Source organism: Dromaius novaehollandiae, chromosome 1, assembly GCF_036370855.1.
Source record: "Dromaius novaehollandiae isolate bDroNov1 chromosome 1, bDroNov1.hap1, whole genome shotgun sequence".
NCBI classification, from domain to species: domain Eukaryota; kingdom Metazoa; phylum Chordata; class Aves; order Casuariiformes; family Dromaiidae; genus Dromaius; species Dromaius novaehollandiae.
Genome location: NC_088098.1, coordinates 71811782 through 71832227, shown reverse-complemented (window position 1 = coordinate 71832227; position 20446 = coordinate 71811782). Strand labels below are relative to the sequence as shown.

The following is a 20446-nucleotide window of genomic DNA, read 5'->3' as shown; positions in this document are numbered from 1 at the left end:
TTGGTCACTGTTAAGAACATAACCTTGCATTTTTAGCAGCAAGTTTCACATTCTCACACTTGAATTAATTCAACAGGAACAACAACTTCAAAATTAATAGTCTCCTTTCGTGAAGATTAGATATAAATAGAATTTAAGCTCTATATAGACCTAAGGTACACAAAACAAAAAACGTTTAGGAGATGGTGGCAGAACTCAGTTAAGTCAGAGAGTCCCAAGGATCTTTGCCTCTACTAACCAGAGGTCAGTCAGATAATTTCAAAGCAAGTCTAAAATTTGAGTTAAGAGCATTATATTTAGGATATGTACCAGCAAAACAAAACCATACCCTGCACAGTGCTTTCAGCTCTTGAAATTAATGGTATTTATTTTGATACAAGTCTGGGTCAGGTTCAAGCAGAATTATTTACTTTAAGTCAAAACCTTGAATCTGTTTCAGGATTAGGACTAAACTATCATCTGCAGGTGGCTTTACGTGAAACAAACTCATTCTCTTTATTCCAGCTACCAACATCAAACAAAATTATCAACATGAATCATCACAATCCTACTAGAGGTGACGGGCTGAACAAACTCATTATGAAAAACCTCACTTTTTGCCACAGTTTTAGGAAGGGTCTGATTATTGGTGGCAGCACAGCAAAGCCTGAGAGCATTTAGCAACTAGGATGCATTTTGTTTTGTGGCAGAAGATACCTTTTCCAGGGATGTTAGCAAAGGAGAGACTGTTGTGTATCAGTTCTGTGACAAACAACTTAAAGTCACTGGCACTAAACAGACATATGGTTTCAACAATAATGACTTCCTACGCCCAATTGGAACTTGTTTGTCATTAATTTCAAATATACAGAACATCAGATAAAATACCAACTACAGCTCTACTAATAGCAGCAATTTTAAGCAGAAGTCACATTTATACATATAGTCTAAATACTGTGTGGGTATAAAAGAAAACAAAACAAGAAGGAGAGGAATAAGGAAGTTATTTCTTTGCAGGAGAAATATTTATATTGAAATTGCAATACATATAGCCTACTTCAAAATTGCCTTATACCTCTAGATGCCCTAGCTTCAAAGAACAGAAAATAGGTCATTCTCTCAGTTAGGATCAGGGAAGACACAGCCCCACCTGTCCACATCTCCCTCTCCCCTTTATGTTTTGTCTGCAAACACTTAAAGCCATTTGAGGGTTTGATTGAAGACATTTGTCTGCAATTGCCAATATTTACACTAAAGGCAATGATGTAATCTGCTCCACTTTGGCAAGAACTAGTTTAACCTTTCGTTTTATAAGGCTAAATCTTTTCTTTACATTTTACTCAAGAACACATGCAACATTTGCTGTGGTTTGTCATTTGACCACAGCTATCCTGAGTCCCAGCTGTCATACTAAGGCATTCCTTGTACTCTAAATGTGAGCTGAAATTCATGAAGCTAGGGGGGGGGAGGGAATCATAGGAACACATTATACTCCCCACACTTCGAGATATGGGCCAAAGCACAACTCCCTCTTCCACTACATCTTTGGGAAAGTTGCATGCAAATAAGCTAATTTCTCCACTTCAATACTTTCATTGAAGTAATACATTACAAAATACATATTACAATTGAAATACCTATTTAAAAATGATTTGGCTTATAAGTTTTAAAAGTCAATTAAATACACAGTTTAAAGCCATGGTAATTTTCAGCTACCGAGAAAGGAAAATCGTGTTGTAATTAAATGCAATTTCTGAAACAGAAATAATGTGAGGCACTTCTAACTCAACCAACATAATACTTTTTTAAAAAAGATAATAGTCTCAAAGCTTTCTTCAGAGAAAGATTACCTTATTCATTAAACATATCTAAGAAATTTCGAGTGGCTTTCCTGAAAACACAGAAGAAAAAAGTCCACAAGGTAAAGAGAGAATAGAACTTATTCCTACAAGGCACCTTTAAGCAGTTTAGGTAAGTATATAGGTAAGAAAGAGGGGAAAAAAAGATACTCATTTCTAAAATTTGCTCTTGGGTGTGCTTAGTTCCTTATTTCCTCAAACCCAAAAGAAAAAAATTTGTTTCTTTTATTCTCTATTTATAGGCCTCAGCTGGATCACTTCAGTATTTCCCATCTCTAGACATTGTGAGTTTGGATAATGCTTTTTGTCTGAGCAAAATCTGAGATAGTGATAATATACAGCAATAGGTTATAGACTAAAATACTCCAACTGCATCGACTCACTTAATCCCCCTGGTCCTCCTTTCAGGCTGCTAACCAAGCTGCATACAGAAGCACACAGGGATTCCCCCTCGGGCATCACCTTCTACCTGTTTGGCTGGGGACAGGCAGAGGGTGCTGTGGCAGTGCTACAGCCAGCTCCAGGCTACGTCTGCACTGCTCTGACCAGCTAGCCACGCTGTCTCCAAATGGCTAAGGAACTGTAATACCCCCTCAGGATGGAAGTATACTTTGGTCTCTCTTCTCTATTCAGCTGGTAACTTTAGTGAAACTGTTATGAACTTAATATCTCTTAAAATGCTCATCCTCTTTAAATTTGGCTGAACCTGACTTTTCGTCCAAAATGCACTGGGGAAGGGTAAGAAGAGTAGAGAAGAGTAACATCACTATATATACTTACTTTCCTTTGGGAAGCAGCCTTACAAAGACCACATACAGCATTCACAGAATGAACCAGCAAATAGCTGTTCAGGAAGAACATGATTCTATGCTAATAAAAATTAAAACTAAGTAAGACTCAAAGCCTGCAACACCAATGGAAAATAGGTAACTGTTAGTTCATATTCAATATAGCCATAAAGGATGTTTTAGTGTTCCTTCAGCTTTCTTCCTACCTTCCTTCTCTTTTGCAACAGTTTGCAACTAAGCACCACTCTCCACTTGCCCATTCCCTCCATATCTTCACATACTGTCTACATTTCATTCCTTCTTTCTGAGACACTACTTTTCATTAGAGGCCATGCAGCTACAAGCTTTCATCTCATGCCTTAACTACTGCATTTACCTCCCCAATGCACCCTCAGCAATCCCATCTTGTCCATTTACTCATTTGCCCAGGAGGATTGCGTCAGGATAATTTTCTGGAGTTAGCAGACTTGTGAAAACCTGGAATAGAGTTAAGTAGCTCTCCCCTTTCTCCAATACATCACACATGAGCTAGTCATCTTCATTTGAGAAGTCCTTCTGCTCTTATATCTGCCTTTCTCTTGCTTCTCATACATTTTTCCAGACAAGTTAACTGTACTTCCACTTTATAGTTCATTTACAAGTTTCAAGAAGCACTTTACACACTCGCATAGAAGAAAAACTCCAAATTACTGGTTAACCCTCATTATCCTCCTCCAAATTCTTCCTTAACCTGCTTCCAAAGCACAAGGGATCAAAAGATGGCACATTGTGACCCTACTTCTCTTCATGCTAACCAGCCCGATTCTACTTGCCTGCAGGGACTCCCGGTGCACACTGCACACACCCTGGGGCAGCACGTGTCTCCTTCTAAGGGCTTCTATTGCCTTTTTGAGAGCAGCCCAGGACAAACCACGATCTGCTTTAAGGGCTCCTGGAAAGCATCGAGACTGGCAACTTAATCAAGCCTTTTGGGAGTATACTCATCCCACCACAAGGCGTTTTAGCATCATTCCTCCCATCATGGTGGATCTTCACCATGTGCCTCTGGACTTAATTACAAGATGCCTGGGATGCCAGGCACTGTGACTCAAAACAGTAAACGAAACAAGATCAACTGCTTGGTACACTGTGACAAAAGCTGAAGTGCTTGTGTGCTCTACGGACTACCATTACACTGCACTTTCTGAAGTACAAATCTAGTTTGCTTTTACTTTTTGAAACAGGGGGAAAAAATCCAATTAGTCCACTTTTGTTTTCTACTGCTCTTGGAGAGTGAGGTTCTCAATAAACCCCCCCAAACAGTATCCATTTCTGTGGATTCCTACTCTCCACAGAAATGTTGAGTTAGCCATTAAGAGCAGTGAATGGTGAACAGACAGGGTTAAGGACAAAAAGGGTTAGGTTAATTTTCTTTTAAATGAGAATTGATTGCTTGTCTTTCTAATACTTATTGATCGTGTACTATGCAGCTATGGAAGTGTAAAATGCCAGGTAATATTAAGAGGCTATAATGGCTTATGAAGCATAATTACCTGGCACAAAACCTAAGTCCTGGAAAGAAATCAAGTGGAAGTACCTACCAAAAGTTTCTGCTAAGATAAGATAGTGAGCAACTAAAGACCTAAAATTATACAAGATGTAAAATGTTATGGAGTTCAGACATCCAAAACACAGTATTTAAAGTAAAAAAGTTACATAAATGCAGTATATCAGAAAAGAGAACAAAGTAAGATTTTTTTTTTTGGTATGGGCAAATTGAAGAGCTGTATTAAATGCCAATGTCCAAATTCCCCATGTACTTCTGAGTGTCTTTATCGAAAGGAGGAACCTGTTCCTCTAAATATATTAGGGATTAGCAATCTTGGGAACAGTTTAACATTCTGTGGTTGGAACATCTCTAGTGCAGTTGCATATCAAGTTTTCTTGTTTTAACGTGCAAAATGGAGGAGTAATACGATTTTGACAGGTTTTCCTGATTTTGCTTTTAGAAGCAAGATAGTTCAACAACATTTTGAAAAGAAAGGATTAAACCTCTCTTCCGAATGGAAAATCCATTCTCCTAAGCTAAAGTCACAAAGCTCTAAATCACCTTTAGTGTTTTCATCATGACCTGAATTCGAGTGCAACTGACCAGCCTAAACTTTGACCTAGAACAACTATTACCATTGCCTGAGAAATCCTGCACAACCAGTGTGGTCAATAGTACTAGCAATTTGGATTTTTCTATACAGTAAAATAAAATCATGCTGCATATGGACTGCAAGAAAATAAATACAATCCAAACTTTCAGCTCTCATTTTCATTCTCAGTCTCTGACTGGAGAGGAAGTGGTTGCTTTCACTGCAACATCTGCATCTTTTGTAGGTGGTCAAGTCTGTTGCCCCTTTCATCCTCCCAAGGGAATAACGAAAAATTCTATGCGTGGAAACTTAAGAGTTTCCAACACTCTATGTGGGAGTAGTCCACAGAGGAGAAAGCCTTTAATTAAAAACAACTTTGAAGATGAAGCCCTACTTGTTCAACTATTGCCAGAGCTTCTGCTTATAAAAGCTCAGTGGGATCCCAGATACAGTAAGATGAAACATTTAGGCAGAACTAGCCAAACTTGAGAGTTTTCAAAATTGGTAACTATACTTTCTCGCTTTAGGACTGCTTTAATACTAAGTACATGCAGGGACAGAGTACAATACTTCCAAACTCTTACCGACATTTGTGCTTTCACAAAGTTAATACATGTTCAACTGCAGCATAAAGCAGTACTCATGCAGTCTCAGGCCTCTTACCACAGAAATAAAAAGCAAGAGAACACTATCACTTCTTCTGAATTCCACTGCTAGGCCTGGGGTCATACCGTTTCCATGTGCAAACATCATGTGGTATGTCCTGCACTTTGCTGACAAGAAGCAATCTAATCCTAGGCTTCTGAATCCTAAACAAACAATATTGTAATCCACTGTCAGCCTCACAATAACTGCTGTACTCTGTCAAAACATACTTTGAGAAGATAAGCACTCAACAAAAACCTGCAGGAAAAAGATCAGATGTTAGCCTTATTTCAGTTCTAACGCTTTCTTCCACATGCCATCACCCCTCATACGTTATGTCATAAATGCAAAAGCAAATGGGGAATTCTTAACTTTGCATCAGAACATAAATATATTGCTGCATGAGCAGTTTTAAAAATATTATTTGGAGTAACAGTGTCAGAACAGATATTTGAGTAGCATGGTTTCAGGCCTGAAACCAAGCTGCAACCAATACTACTTTTTGACTTCCTGAACAGACAAGGAAAGCTTTATGAAGTAGTATTTTAGACAGCAACGAATAGCATAAAACTGGAAGTAACTCTGCAAGATTTTATTCTGTGGTAAAGACAGACCAAGAACAAGACTTCCTTACAGGCACTGCTGGCCACTGGTACATGTTCATTCTGGGCTCCAGGAATGGACTTCATAGAGCCTGAAGCACCAAAGCTTCCTACTTGGTGAAGTGAAAGGAGGAAGGTAAATACGCAGGGGCAGTCATGGATCCCCAAGAGATGGCTGCATCTCCAAGCATACCTCTCTTCTGCATTTAGACTCTTAACTCAGGCTAGGCAAGGTGCGGGGGGAGCTGCTCTGTGTAAAACAGATTGACAGCTCAGAGTCCTCCTGGCTTCCAGTACTTAACTCTTTCCTTTGGGTTTGAATACTGGACCCAAGAAGAAGGAAGAGATTCTATGTGGTAACTTACAGCATTTATCCCAGAAGTGGGAGAATTGGGTTCTAGACTTCCTTTTTGGAAGAGCCTCAAAACCCATCTTTCATTCACAGATAAGTAGCTATGTTAGATGAGGGCTCTTGCTGAGGCATTACACGGCCAAGGAAGTGATGTACATGGGACTCTGGAAAAAAGAAAGAGGAATCTTAACTCTATAAACCTGGTAATTAAGGATACTCTCACGGTATGGAGCAATCTTCAGTTCCTAATACTACTCACACATTTTCCATCAAAAAGCCTTTTCATAAAAATGCACACACAGTACTGGCTGCAAAGATCAGAACTCAGGAACCTAACAATAACGTGTTTTGCCAAAGTATAGAGAGAACAGTGTGCATCAGGGTCTCTTGTATGATATCACCACAAATAACACAGGATCAGATGTATATCTGTGTGAGTTATTCAATGAAAATTATACTTCTATACAAACCCCAATCATTTAACATTCTGAAAGCACTAACCCAAGGGAGGAAAAAAGCAACCTGAGGACAGACATACCTTCACACTGAACATTCAGCTAGGAAGTTAATTCATTGAGGATCTTAAATTTTTGATATTTTGATATACCACAGGGTCAGCAGATTTGAAAGAGAAAACACCCCAAAGCAAAACAGTGCATCAGTTTCATTTTAGGACACATTTTTGAGAAGTGCTGGATCATTTAGTCCAACCCCAGAAGTTCCTTCAACCTTAAATTACTACAATTCTTTCTTGCCTGTCAACATACAAGGACAGCTTAATAACAAACACATGCATATGAACCACAGAATTCAATAAACAGTCAATGTTTATCTTACTTGAAGCACCTTTTAAGTTGTGGATCAAATAAGGCTGAAGGCTTATTAAGAGCTCAAATGAATAATCACCAAGAAACTCTATTATTAATTTTTTATTTCAGTAGCCAGGGAGCAGGCAGAACAGCTAACCCTTCGGTTCTGTTATGCTAACAGATAACTATCAGGATTTTTTTCTTCTGCTGACACTTCTTGTGATGTTGCAAGATGAGAGGAAATGTAGCTTCTGGCACTACAGCTCAGTATAGTATAATTGGTAGTTTCTGTTAAGACCCTAGAGTCTTTTTTTTTTTCTTTCTTTCTTTCTTAATAGTTTGTCAGAGGTCAAGTTGCCCTTCATGTTCTTAGTGAAAGAGGACTTAACATTGAAGCCCAACCCTAGTTATCTAATCTATGGTTAGTTTTAACCTTGAAGCTGCCTGTCAGACAGAAATGCCAAGGGTATTGCTTTGGCCCAAATTGCAGCAGGAAGCACTCGCATTCTCACCAAACTGCAGGAGTCTACAGCAGAATTATGCCATTTCCACACTCACTGAAACACAAATGGATTCACCTTAAAACTTCTGCAATAGCCCAGCATGAAGAAATTTTTGTTAACACAGCTTATGAAATCTGCACAGAACTTTCTTAACCTACTTATGTCCTGCAGCATTAGTGCCAGCTCACTGCAAGAACACGTGAAAAGAGACTAAAACTGCACTAGTTAAGTTGTGCCCTGAACTTCGTGCACCAAGATTGTTAAATTGCCCTAAGACTACACCTGAATACGGACTACAGGAAGTCTCTTGCAGCAGTTAACCTACAGTCTTAGTATTAGGTAGCCTCCCTCCCAGGCAAAACAAAAACAAAACAAAGACAAAAAATCCTGCCCCTCCAGAACAACCAACACCAAAATCACTTACATGACAAGAAAAATATCAGCTAACAGGCAGTAATTACTAATTATGCACAAGTATTTGCCCATTACTGCAGATGAAAGCTAAACAAAAAGTGAAGCACTAAAGCACAATGTAAAGATTAGAGATAGGAAACCCTAAGTCAATTCAAATTCACTTTAGCATATATCACTGCCAATGCTGTATATCATCGAAACTGTCAAACAAGCACAACATCCTCTGCCTTACTAGAGGAATTAATCCAAGTAGGCCAAAAGTCAGATGTCAGCTGGTGTAGAGTGTGGGATGAAGTATTTCGGGACATGCAAGTTTTGTTAAATAGTGAAATGAACATAGTGAAAGCCAAACTAAACTGTGAACACTGCAGCACTCAAACTCTGCTAGTGAATTCAGCCTAAGAGTTTGCCCAAGCGTATGAAGACAAATACACAGCTCAATCTATAGTTTAGCACCATGCTTTCATAAAGAAAGGCACATGGCAGTTTTAGAAACAATCCTTATGGGGAACTAATGCTACTTTTTTTTTTCTTTCCAAAAAAAAAAAAAATCTTAAACATTCCTACAAACTTTCAAGTGAGTGGGTATCACAGCCATTTGACTATTAAAACACTTGATCTAAATACTCTTAAATTTCTGCACAAACTTACAAGGTAATCTGTTGCTAATATACCTGGGAAAATGTTTTGCCATTATAACGTATGCTTTCACACGCCTATATAACCATTTAACTCCTTGCACAGGTGTCTACTGCAGCTCGAGAACAAACTTTACCAATGCTATGCATGTCACACAGATCTGTGTGAAGAAAAAAAATTCTCTCTAGAAAGGCAAGGGTAGAGAAGAGAATTACACACACAGAATTACAAAGACTTAACCAGAGTCACTAAATCCAAACCCACTGGACTTGCTGCAAAGTTTTTTAGATGTTCCCTAAACCTTCTGTTCTTTTAGTGAAGTAGTACTTCTCGCTGTTCTGAGATCAGGAACAAAATTTAATGGGTTCAATTCAGAATCACCAATTAACAGAACAGACTTTGCATGTCACAGTAAAAAGAGAATCTAAACCATTTGTGATAGAATATGACATACAGGTCACTTTGCATATTATTTAAAAAAACATTTTTTTTCCTCCTGTAATGCACTTCCATAACATGTTACTGGGACTGAAGTAGCAAAGAAAAGTTGATGATTTAAGCAATTCTGTATCAACTTTTGATACATCTCCCAGGAAAGTAAAGGCATTTGAGATTCTGCTGTAAAACTGCATTACCACCTCTATCTTCTAGGTAAAGTTGTTCTTCCAGTTCAATCACAGCTTTCACATCACCTGCACACAGGGTAAGATTTATATAGCCAGTATGGAATTGAAAATGTAAAGTTCCATGTATTACTCATGAAAATCCTATCTTTACCTATCTCAGGCCACACGAGATGTGAGATGGAAACTACTGCTACTTATAAATTACTTTTCCAGCAGTCCCCTGCATTCACAGCAAGTTTTACATTTTGCAAAGCTATGCTTCAGGGAAGAGACCATAAAGTACTTTGACTATGAAGATGGCAAAAACCCTTTCAACCCTCTCAAAAACTGGTAAAAAAAAAAAGTTTGAGAGAATCCTAGAGATTAAATTAGAGACTGTCAACTACACAGTACACTTCTGATGTCCTTTTTTCTTTTGTTTTCTTTTAATAAAACCATTGTACTTTTGGCTACAATGTCATTAGTCTTTAAGACCTAAAATAAACTAAGAAATATGACTTTTTTTCCCCACCAAATTCTGAAGTAGATTTCTATAGCAAGATGCAAAGTAGTCTTAAATATAACCAAAAAGTTTTCTTTATACATATTCATCAAAAACTACGTTAGCAGAGGTATTTCAAATATTTTTTTTTGGCCTTTACTCTTTAAAAGCAAAGCAAAAAAAGAAAAAAATTGATTGGAAGTTAGAGGGTATTAACTACCATAAAAACCCAGAATGCTAGAACAGAGTTTTCCAACCAACATTCAAAGAAATAAGCTGAGCAAGAGCATGCAAATGCGTACTGATTTGCAAGTCATCGGTAAACACATCCACTAACATGTGGCATGGTAGAACATAACCCACGCATGCTTTAGACATGGACTGACAGATTGCTTTCAGCCAATGGAGAAGTACGTTCAAAACTTCAGTACCTGAGCCGTGTTAAGGGTGAAGTCATGAAAACTACAGAGCCTAAGGAAGAGTGAGTGGCGAACCAAGCCACACCACAAGCTTATACTCTCTCTCTTCTTAGTTTCATTTATCTAATAGTTCTTGCACTCACTTTTATATCATGACTTTTGTCTCGAAGAAAGTGGTGAAGAGCGCTGTCCTGCGGAGGGGAAGAGAAGCACAAGCCACACAAGCTGCAGACATCTGTTTTTACAGCTAGCTAGGAAACAAGCCATTGCTGCAGTTTCCCACCTCCCAGCAACTGAACAATCCCCATTTTTCCAAGAGGTCTTATCTGAAGAAACAGTATTGTTGGTTACACTGAAATGCCAAGGTCATACCAGCTGACACACTAAGTTAGAATAAAGCTTTTGCTTCTGTATCAAAAAGTACAGTGAGTATTTCCAAGTATATCTAAAATAGATGGAAGAAGCTTCAAAATAGTAAATAAGCTTCTCCCTGACATCTGCCCTCAGTAGGACCCTCAGTAGTACAATACATTTCAGCTCCCTGACAGTACATCTGTTTCTGATGATGCAAGTCTTCTGATGTTTATATAATTATTTGATCAGAGTCAATAGCCTAAGCAATTTTTTGTTTGTTTTACAGGGAAGCCATTAACAGTAGTTGCTCTTCAAGTCCTGTCAAAGCTATCCTTTTCATAAATTAAGTAGAGTTATTAGAGAGGTAACAGTGTTGGAATGTATACTTTGCAAGTAAGGTTCTTGAATACGGTGACAAAACACGTTCACTTATTTTCTCTTTGAGTACTCACTCAGATTTCGCTCATTCTTGCCCACAGAGTCATCAGTCACTGTAAGCTTAGCACAGCATTATTTTTTCTAGCAGTTTCATCAGAAAAGCCCTTGGACTGATCAGGTGTTTCAACTCATCTAATAGAAGAAACCAAGTACTTGTACAACAGATGTTCAGAACAGTAAGCGTCTAATTCGCAAGCCAGGAAACACAAGCAGTCATACTAGCCTATGCACGAACACGGGGGATTCTCTGTATATTGGGAAGTGTTTCCTTCCCTCTGCCCCAGGCACAGAAAGAAACTGGTTCAGCCATTCTTTGGATCAGAATTGTTTTCTCATTCCCAAAGACATTACTTCCCAGTGTTTTCTGCATAATCTATGGAGATCATCATGGTTTACAAGACACTATTTTCCACTCATGAATACAAAGACAGAGCCCTGAGCCTAAAGAGGCTTGAACACATGCTTAACTTTGTACATACTAATAGATTCACAGGGAAAAATTAAGCATGCACGTAACGCCTCTCGAGACCAAGAATTTGGCTTCGAACATCTTTAAAATAAGACCTTACTCCAAATCAGAGCAGAATTGAAATAAAATTATAAATAAATGTCATAATTACGTTATGACTTTAGAACAAATAACTGTGCTAGAGCTAGACTTCTTTGTTTAGTGAAATACCATAAGTGCAAACGTGCATATACCACTCCCTTGCCAATGCCCTGGTTTAAGGGATCTTTATCTGGAAAAATGAGATAAGGATCCCCCATGCCCTAAGAAACCATCCTAATCATCAGGGTTACAGGATCTTCTGAGTAAAACAGTTCCAGACAGCCTCCTATTTCATCTGCACAATGAAGTGTTTGCTGCAGCAGGGACCTGACTTGCAGAAGTCTCCCAGAGATAAGTCGGTCATGGGACAGAGAAGCAAACCATCTCAATCCACCAAACTGAGGAGATTCACCTTCGAAATCTCTGTAGTCCATTTGTGGTAGAAATGTGGATTCATATGCTCTCTAGCAAGGGAGAGAGCTTGAACTTCATCCCCTGTAACTGGAAGTGTGCTCACTACTGATCTATCAAACGAAAATATAACACAGCAAGTTCTGGCAATCTAATCCTTCCCTTCCTTACTAATAGTTCAAATTGAAGGGAAAGCCTGGAATGAAACGTAAAAGTTGAAGTGTTTTAAGGTTTTTTTTTTTTTAACCCACTTTTTGAACAAAAATTTTTTTTGGTCCTGAAAAGAAAGCCTACCTAGAAAGTGGCGTGGTGAGCACACACAAACCTAGCTATTCATAAGACAAAGCTCAATGAATTCACAAACAAGACTGAAATGATTTGCTTGCAACAGCAGGGGCTTAGACTCAAGTGACCTGTGTCCTAAATAGTAAAGAATGAATCAAACATTTCTGAAGCAGAAAAGCTAGGCTTCCCTGTCTCTGTATGTAAGTACCATTCCCATGCACCATGCACACACGTTTATTATCCATACTTCTGTCCTTGTTCCGGACACAGTCTCAACTTACATTCTGTTTCCATTTTGCCCATGGTTGGCAAGAAAATGATGAATCCCAATTCTGAAAAAGTACTGGCAGAAACTTTTAATCATAAATCCAGTATATTTCCTCAGAAACGTGGTCATATTACTCAACTTTACATGCACTCAGAGGGTTTGAAGGCCAGGTGTCACAAATGTAAACAAACCATTTAGATGTGCATGTACAACCCCTGAGTTGCACATAAAGACAAATTTATACAGGACAAGACAAAGGAGAAAAACCCTTAAATTGGAAAACAAGAAGCTACAAGTAATAAGAAAGTAAACAAGTGAGGAAAAGAAAAAAAAAAAGCAGATGCATATATCATGGTATCTTCAACTTCAGCTACACTATCTCACCAGCCTGCACAAGTACAAGGTCGTTAAAAAGCTGCAACTCTTAGTTAGGGAACAAGAGGTACATTGCATCCTGTTCAACTGCAGTGGGGAAGGGAAGGGAATGGTGAGACAAAAGAGCTGAAAAGCATTTCTTGTAATCCAAAGAATAAAACAAAATTCAAGAATTGAAATGATAGCATTGTCAAAACAATCTCAGTTTTTCCTTTTCTGTACTGACTCAACCCAAAGGCAGGATAAGAACGGTGTATACATTGCAAGTTGAGACACGTAAGAGAAACAATGAAAATGTGAGAGGCAGCACATTTCCTTTGAGATTATTTCTCATATCAACCAGAACTTTCTGCAATGTCAGAAAATCTCTCTGCACCAGATATCCTTCTGTAGAGTACCTGGTAACTTGCCCCATTTCTTTTTAGCAAATACTATCAGCAGACAGAAAAAAACAAAACGTCAAAAAAAAAAAAAAGTGTGGCAACATGTTCCTTATGTTGCAATGAGGTATTTTCTGGCTCACAAACTGGGACCTTCAAATGAAAGCTAAATTTCACCCTGCTTACATAGCAATATGGCTCTAGAAGGGCCTACACCTGGGTTTGAGTCCAGCCAATAGGAAAAGCATCTCTTAATTCAGAAGGGTCTGAGACATCTACTTCATATACTTTCACACAACACAGGCCCCCAAACACTCGAACAGTTAATCAGCTGGTGGATACTGGTGAAGTTTGAATGCTCATTTGGTGAGGTCACAACAAAATCTATTTTGTTTCTTCTCAAATGTTCAAGAGAATGTAATACCTCCTTTTCTGCATTGGAAGATCACACACAGGGGATAACCAGGTACAGAACTTCTGTAGGTCATGAAAAAGGAAAGGAAAAGGCTGTTCAAGAAAGCTTCACTGCCAATACAAGGAGCAGGCTCCTGACCAAGTAAAGAATCACTACTCAGATGAACCAGTAGCATGCTATAGGTGGTCTCTGAGATGCCACTCAAAACAAAGGTTTTGACAACTGTATTTTAGACTCTTGTGATAGACGCAGCATTCTGTCTTGAAATCAGCTAGACATGTGACCAAAATTCTAATTTACGAAAGAAAAAGTTTTATGGAGAAGCACAGAGGTCTCAGACCACCTACTGTTCACCGAAGAGACCTTGTCTTGAACCACTTCCTTGCAAAGCAGTAAAGACAATTTCGCAGTGAATCTACAGCACCTGAAGATCATAAAAACAGGCACACCGGACCAAGACCAAATGTTCATCCAGCCCATTAACCTGTTTCCAAAAGGGATTAGTCATTCTGCAAGCAGGTCACTGGTGCCAGCTTTGCAGGGCAGATCTTTGTGAAGACCTGATAAGGAAATTAATCACCCTTGAAGGTGACTTTCTAAGATTTTCATGATCTGATGATATTAAAAAAAAAAAAAAGGCCTAGATGAAGGATAAGGAACACATTTCTTCTGAATAGCAGCAGCTTACTTTTGCTAGTAAGCAGTTAGAAAGCAACCGCAACCATCTGACTACAACATTCAAAAGATAACTGTTTGCATCACTAGAAACCTCAGCACAAGGAGGAAGAGAGCTGTCTTATGTGAATTGCATGAAGGAACAGCATAAGCTGGAAGTGTAGTGCCCCCTCAGAGGAACATGGGACAGGGACCAGCAACTTTGAAAGATGATGTGGCAAAGGCTGAGACCTTGCCTCAATAAACCAGAAGACAAGAAGTTAGACATTAAAATTCTTAACCAGCAAAAACAAGACAAACCAGGAGTCACAAGCAGATACCTACAGAAGAACAAAAACATGGAAAGAATACTTTACAGTTCTCCAGAACATGCTGTTGGCTTCCCACTACTCTTGCCTTGCAGACTTGCAGATGTGACTTCTATTTACTAGCCTCAGATGGGTTTCTCTTCTATTCTGCATGGCTCCTTGGCAAAGAGTTCCACAGATCTACTGCCTGTAGCGTGAAGAGTTTTCTCCTTTTGTTCGTTCTGAACTAGGCTTCTATTACCCTCATTTGATGTCCTAATTTGTGTGCTGCAAGAGTGAATAAAGTGAGCCCCATCCACCTTCTGAACTGCATTCGTAACTCTGTAGGCTTCCCTCCTCTTCCCCTACATTAAGCTCTCTCTCTTTTAGACTGCAAAGTCCTAGCTTGCTAAGTCACTCATGTCTCCCAACCTCCTCATCGTGCTCCACTCATTTTCCAGTTCTACTAGGTTCTCTCAAAGATGAGGGAACTAGGCTGCAAACTGTCCAAGATGCACAAACCACATTTATACAGAGGTATAATGATATTTTGTGCTGTTTTCTGTTCCTTTATAGTATCTTCTAACATTTACTTTATTCGTTAACTGCCACTAAGCAAGCTGCTATTTTCACAGCTCCATTATGACCCCAAGATTTCAGCTGGGGACAAGTGCTTTAACAAACCACATCATAGAGGCTGACCCTTTGTCTTGCACCTCACAATGGGCCACAAGCTGAACTCACATAATGGTAATATATTAGAGGTGCTTATGAGGAAAAGAAATTGGTTTATTCAGAACAAGTCAAGGTAAATAGGTGTCTGTCCTCACATGTAAAGAGTTAAGCACCACTTTGATGAATTTTCTGCAGGCACATAATTTCTCTTCTGGTACAATAAAATGTTCTCAAGAGTGTAGCCTGCATGGCTAATTTCAAAGTGACAAATAATAAAGAAGTGCCATTCCAGTCACCTAGCACCTAGCTGCGGACTTGCTCCACTGAAAGGAATTTACTTAAGTAGTAGTCACAACAAGTACTTAAATGTTTTTAACTTGGCAAAAGAAAACATGATTCAATACCACCACCTTCTCAGTTTCCTGGAGTTACAGGTTAACATACATATATGATCTGGCTAAATGCCACCTGGAAAAAGTAAGAGACCTGTATCTTCCTAAACTCTGCATGCTGGTTCACTCAATGGGATTATCTTCATTGCTGGTACTAGTTTGCTACATAGAATCATATTCTTCAGCAAGAATATGTTGTATTGGTTGCGGCAGCAGATGACACTCTGGAGTTGTCTGTTTTAAGACTAACTGATTCATATAAAAGAGATAATGTAGGACTGAAAAATCTAATAAACAGACAAAAGACCTCCAAGTGCAAGACAACTTAAGACAGTGGCAGTCTAAAGCTAGGTTCCAAGAAAACATACGTGTGTGTGTGTGTGTGTGTCTGTGTGTGTGTCTGTGTGTACACCTTTTGAATTAAGTACTATGTATACACACATACATATATATACACACATAGGCTCTCTTGGAGTGTGTGTATATATAATTATATGTGTATGTAGGCACACGGGCACATGTAGGTGTATATATATATATTTTTACTGCTTAACAGTAACACCATATTAAGGACAACGGAAGCAAGTATCTTTCAGTCATGCAATATTACCACCTATCTTTACAAGGCTGGAAGAAACACCAATGATAAATGTATAGCAGCTTTTTTACTATGGAAAAGACAAAGTACACTGTGTCTGCCTCTACTTCAGATGCACAGAATTAAAACATTAGACAAACTACCTTTTCAGTAATTGGCCAGAGAATTTCACTATAGTCTATTATACCGGTTCCTCAGCTTCTTGAATCATGAGAAGAATGCTATTACGAAATACTGTATTTGCAGTACAGTGGTATGCTATACATAAAAAGCACTGGAAGGGATGTGGCTGGTATAGTAGCCTACCACTTAAAAATTGACATACATACGGAACACAGTTTAGCTTTAAGCAAGGCCCTGTATACCATGACAATGTAGAGAAAAAATTGCATTCAATTCATAGGCTCCAGAACACATTTGAAGAGAGTCTTCCTCACTTGCTTCACCAATTTTATTTGTATCATAAAATACAGGTTTTGAAAATAAAAGCTATATGAAAAGTCATATCAGTGCATCATCTAACTCTATGTATTTTTACAGTATGTAATTCAAAATTCTCTCCAACACACCAAAAACTAGCAACATTGGCAACGTCTGAGAAGAGACGTCAAGGAAACTTAACAGTAGCAGATAATATATTTTTTCCTGACAAGAACCAGTTTCCAAACTGAAGATGCCTCCTTATGCTGAGCACTGTGTTTTAAATGCACATTCACGTTAAGAACAGAAAACAGTTGCACTGCAGTGGTTTTCTTTTCCCCTACACACACAGTTATAGTACTTCTGCAAAAAAGAGAAAAAAAAAAAGATATCTCCCTCCCCAAAGGGAGTAAAGACTCCACAGAGTCAAGAACTCTGCCAAATCGATCACAAAGAAGATCGAGGCCCCCTGCTCAGAGCACATCTCTAGCATAATCAGAGAGGCAGCTGCAGCATACAATCCCAAAACTCATTCTGGAACCCATGTGAGAGTAAACATGGCAGAACAGGCTTCAAGCACAGGGCACACACCCAGGGCCACAGACACATACAGAACATATTCAATGTGATTTCAAGCTAGTTGGTAAGGTTTAATCGAGCTGGATATATTACATCCCTAATACCAAATTTAGCTAGTCTTTGCTATAAGCATGACATTACATAACTGGCTTTCCTATACCTGGACTTGCAGTTCTCATATTTTCAGTTTAGCAAGAGCTCCTTCTCTTCTTTTGCCTTCATGTGCCAGCCATGGCTGATGACTTGATCTGCAAGTCACCAAATAGGCGGTGCAGGCAGAGTGCTCCTGCCCAAGGTCTGACAACTAGAAGAGCCCATCAACTAAAGAGTCTACTCCCACAGAGGGCACATTCCCTTGTAGCAAGTTAGCCTTAGGTCTCCCTGTCATACAGCTAGAGGGGCCATACACATATACATGATACTCATTTATATATTTCATGTATATTTATGGGATTTTTTTTAAAGCTCTATAGTTCTTTTCATGCTGTATGTACAAATAGTTTCAGGAGGGAAAAGAAAAATTCTTATTTGAAAGTTGTCATAACTTCATACCTGCAGGTGGAGAGAGACAGGAATGCAATTGTGCGGTGGGCTTAGCACAGTCTTCTACTCCAGATAAAAGCACCAACTCTGCTGAGAAGGTGAGTTGCTAGAAAAAAAAAAAGATGAAATATTCATATGTTAGTAAAACTGCCTTGGTGAGAGTAAAATCATATTTCCTCTCCCCTCCTTTAAAGCTTTTGAAAATCTAGTGTCCAGTTAGGAGGTGTAGATACACATATACACCCAACTACATACAAGCTTTTTTTTTTTTTTTTTTTTTAAATACTGAGCTTAAAAAAATGTGGAATACAGTACTTAACTTGCTACATCTTATAGTTGGTGTGACATTTTCCTGCTATAAATAACTAAATGGGATAAACAGTATTTGAACAGCCTTCCAGAACATTATGAAAAACTAAGTGCTATTAGGTAGTCACGAGCATCTACCACCACTAAATTCTAAAGACCTAAGATTATTTCACAAGCTTCTTTCCTAGTTTTCTTTATAAAGAAAATAATCCTTAAACTGAAAGTGTTCCAGATGTAAAAAAAACCTCCAAGTCCTCTAGAATTACTCTCTTGTAGTGGTGAATCATGTCCAACGCACACAGAGAATCAAACAGGAGCTAAGCAAAGGGTAACATATCACAAATGGCTGGTTTAAAGTTGAGCCTAATGTTAATCAGCCTGGAAGGGATGCTTACTACGATGACGCTCAACACCATGTTCATGCCAAACTTACAAACACTGCCTAATACCATCGTCATAGTCAAGCATAACATGTGAAAAGTGGCTATTTTTAAACCTTTGCCAAACACTTTCTGAAGAGTACTTTAATAGAACACATCTATTCTGCTTAACACTAAATGGAAGCTTTGCAGTTTGACAGCAGTGCCGAAGAAAAGCTCTGAATTAAGAAAAGTTTCCTCTAGGCTTTCAGTCTCTCCTCTTCCACTATTGTCAGTCACTGAATTTTGACAAGGCAAACTGTTTTTCCTCCTAATACCTGCCAGAGCAATATGAAGAGATTCAGTAAGCAACTCCAGTGTAAGCATGACATAAGGGGCCAGAAAATAAAACTTCTTAAAGATCTAAGAAGGACTGGCCAGTTGTAAAATATTGCATCACAAGCACTATACATTAAACACTTATGAGGGTAGTTATTTCTATCATTTCAACAAAAGACTTCAAAATCGGATGCCTAGGAGCAGGAGACATTAAGGTACATAGGAAATTATTTTCAGCACCACAGTCTGATTCCTTAGCTTTCATTTGCAAAGCTATATTCATTAAATGCAGAATCTCCACATACTCATACTGGTGTTTCTTTAACATTTAACATCACTCTTCCTCCATGGATGCTGGAGTCAAATACCTCTCATATCCTATAAAGGCATTTACAGGCATCAAGAGCAACCAGAACCAAAGAGTAGATGGACCACACAGCAACAGAAGAGAAAAGAAAAAAAGACGACTGTCAGTTTGCTTAACTGCTGGCTGACCATGCAAGAGATCTATAGTTCCGCAAGGGAGCTCAGCCATGTATCATCTCAGTTTTACTCTTTTACTTAAGTGAGGACTGGGGTGGGGATAGGATGGGAACATTTTTCCCTTTTAAACTAAGAAAATCACTGTTGTGAATGGATGGCTGAGAGCAAGCAGAGCAATGATCTTCTCTCAAAGCTCATTATCAAAGTTTTTTGATCCAATAGGACTAAAGTGTTTGTGGTTTACTAACTCAAAAGTCAATAAATGCCATAAACAGATGTCTAATAAAATGGAGTGTTATGGTAGCAGCGAGAATGCCAAAGGGTTTTAGAAAACAACAGGAGAGGAAAAACAAGGTCTAATGAAACAGAATGAGCTATTGATAAGAGCCAAATACCTGAAGACCTTAATTAGCATCGTTTCAGCATGTAAAAAGTTGCTTACCATAAAGCTCAAGATTCACAATGAGTTGAATAGAAGAGTTACAAACCTACCCTTGCATACAACTTCAACCCAGAAAAGCATACATCAGTGTGGAAAACTCCCTCAGTCTGAGAGTGAGTACACATGCACAAACATGGTCATAACCTGCAACAAATCGCTACCCTCTCCCATTTCCAGTCATCCAGTGCAGTGACTGCTTCCTCATTAGCACATAGAAATTAACAGGCTTTATATATGTTTATTTTTGGTAGAGAAAAAGGTTAAAAAAATCAGGAGAATAACTTCGGTTTATTACTGTTTTCATTTTAACAGGATCATTGAAGGCAGAGAAGGAGACTGAGTACAGGGGTATAAAAAATGGGTATCTTTAGATGGGAGGGCATGAGGGCAGACAGACTTCCACCGTCAATTTTAAGCATTTAACTTCAGCTCTCTGAATCAGCCTTGCTTTCAGTCCAGAGGCATGTACTTTTGCCAGTGACAAGGGATGGAATTTCAGCTTCCAAATTTCAAGTTTAGAACTGCACTTATGGTAGATGCTTTAAACCAGACAGCTTTTAGACAGTGGATGTATTTATACTGAACCAAATATGCTTTCCACCACACTTGCACAAAGCACTGGTATGCCAGAAG

At 38.7% G+C, this 20446-nt stretch overlaps 1 protein-coding gene across 8 annotated transcripts in view; it reads right to left on the bottom strand.

Moving 5' to 3' along the window:
- Positions 1 to 20446, bottom strand: part of RASSF8 (Ras association domain family member 8) — an 88713-nt gene that overhangs the window by 29605 nt on the left and 38662 nt on the right. For 6 of the 8 annotated variants that reach the window (XM_064516223.1, XM_064516229.1, XM_064516236.1 and 3 more), the window contains one exon: positions 17891 to 17987. The exons of the other annotated variants lie outside the window; for them this stretch is intronic. The gene's annotated coding sequence lies outside the window, so the exon portion shown is untranslated. The remainder of the gene's footprint in view (positions 1 to 17890; positions 17988 to 20446) is intronic. 8 annotated transcript variants of the gene reach the window in all.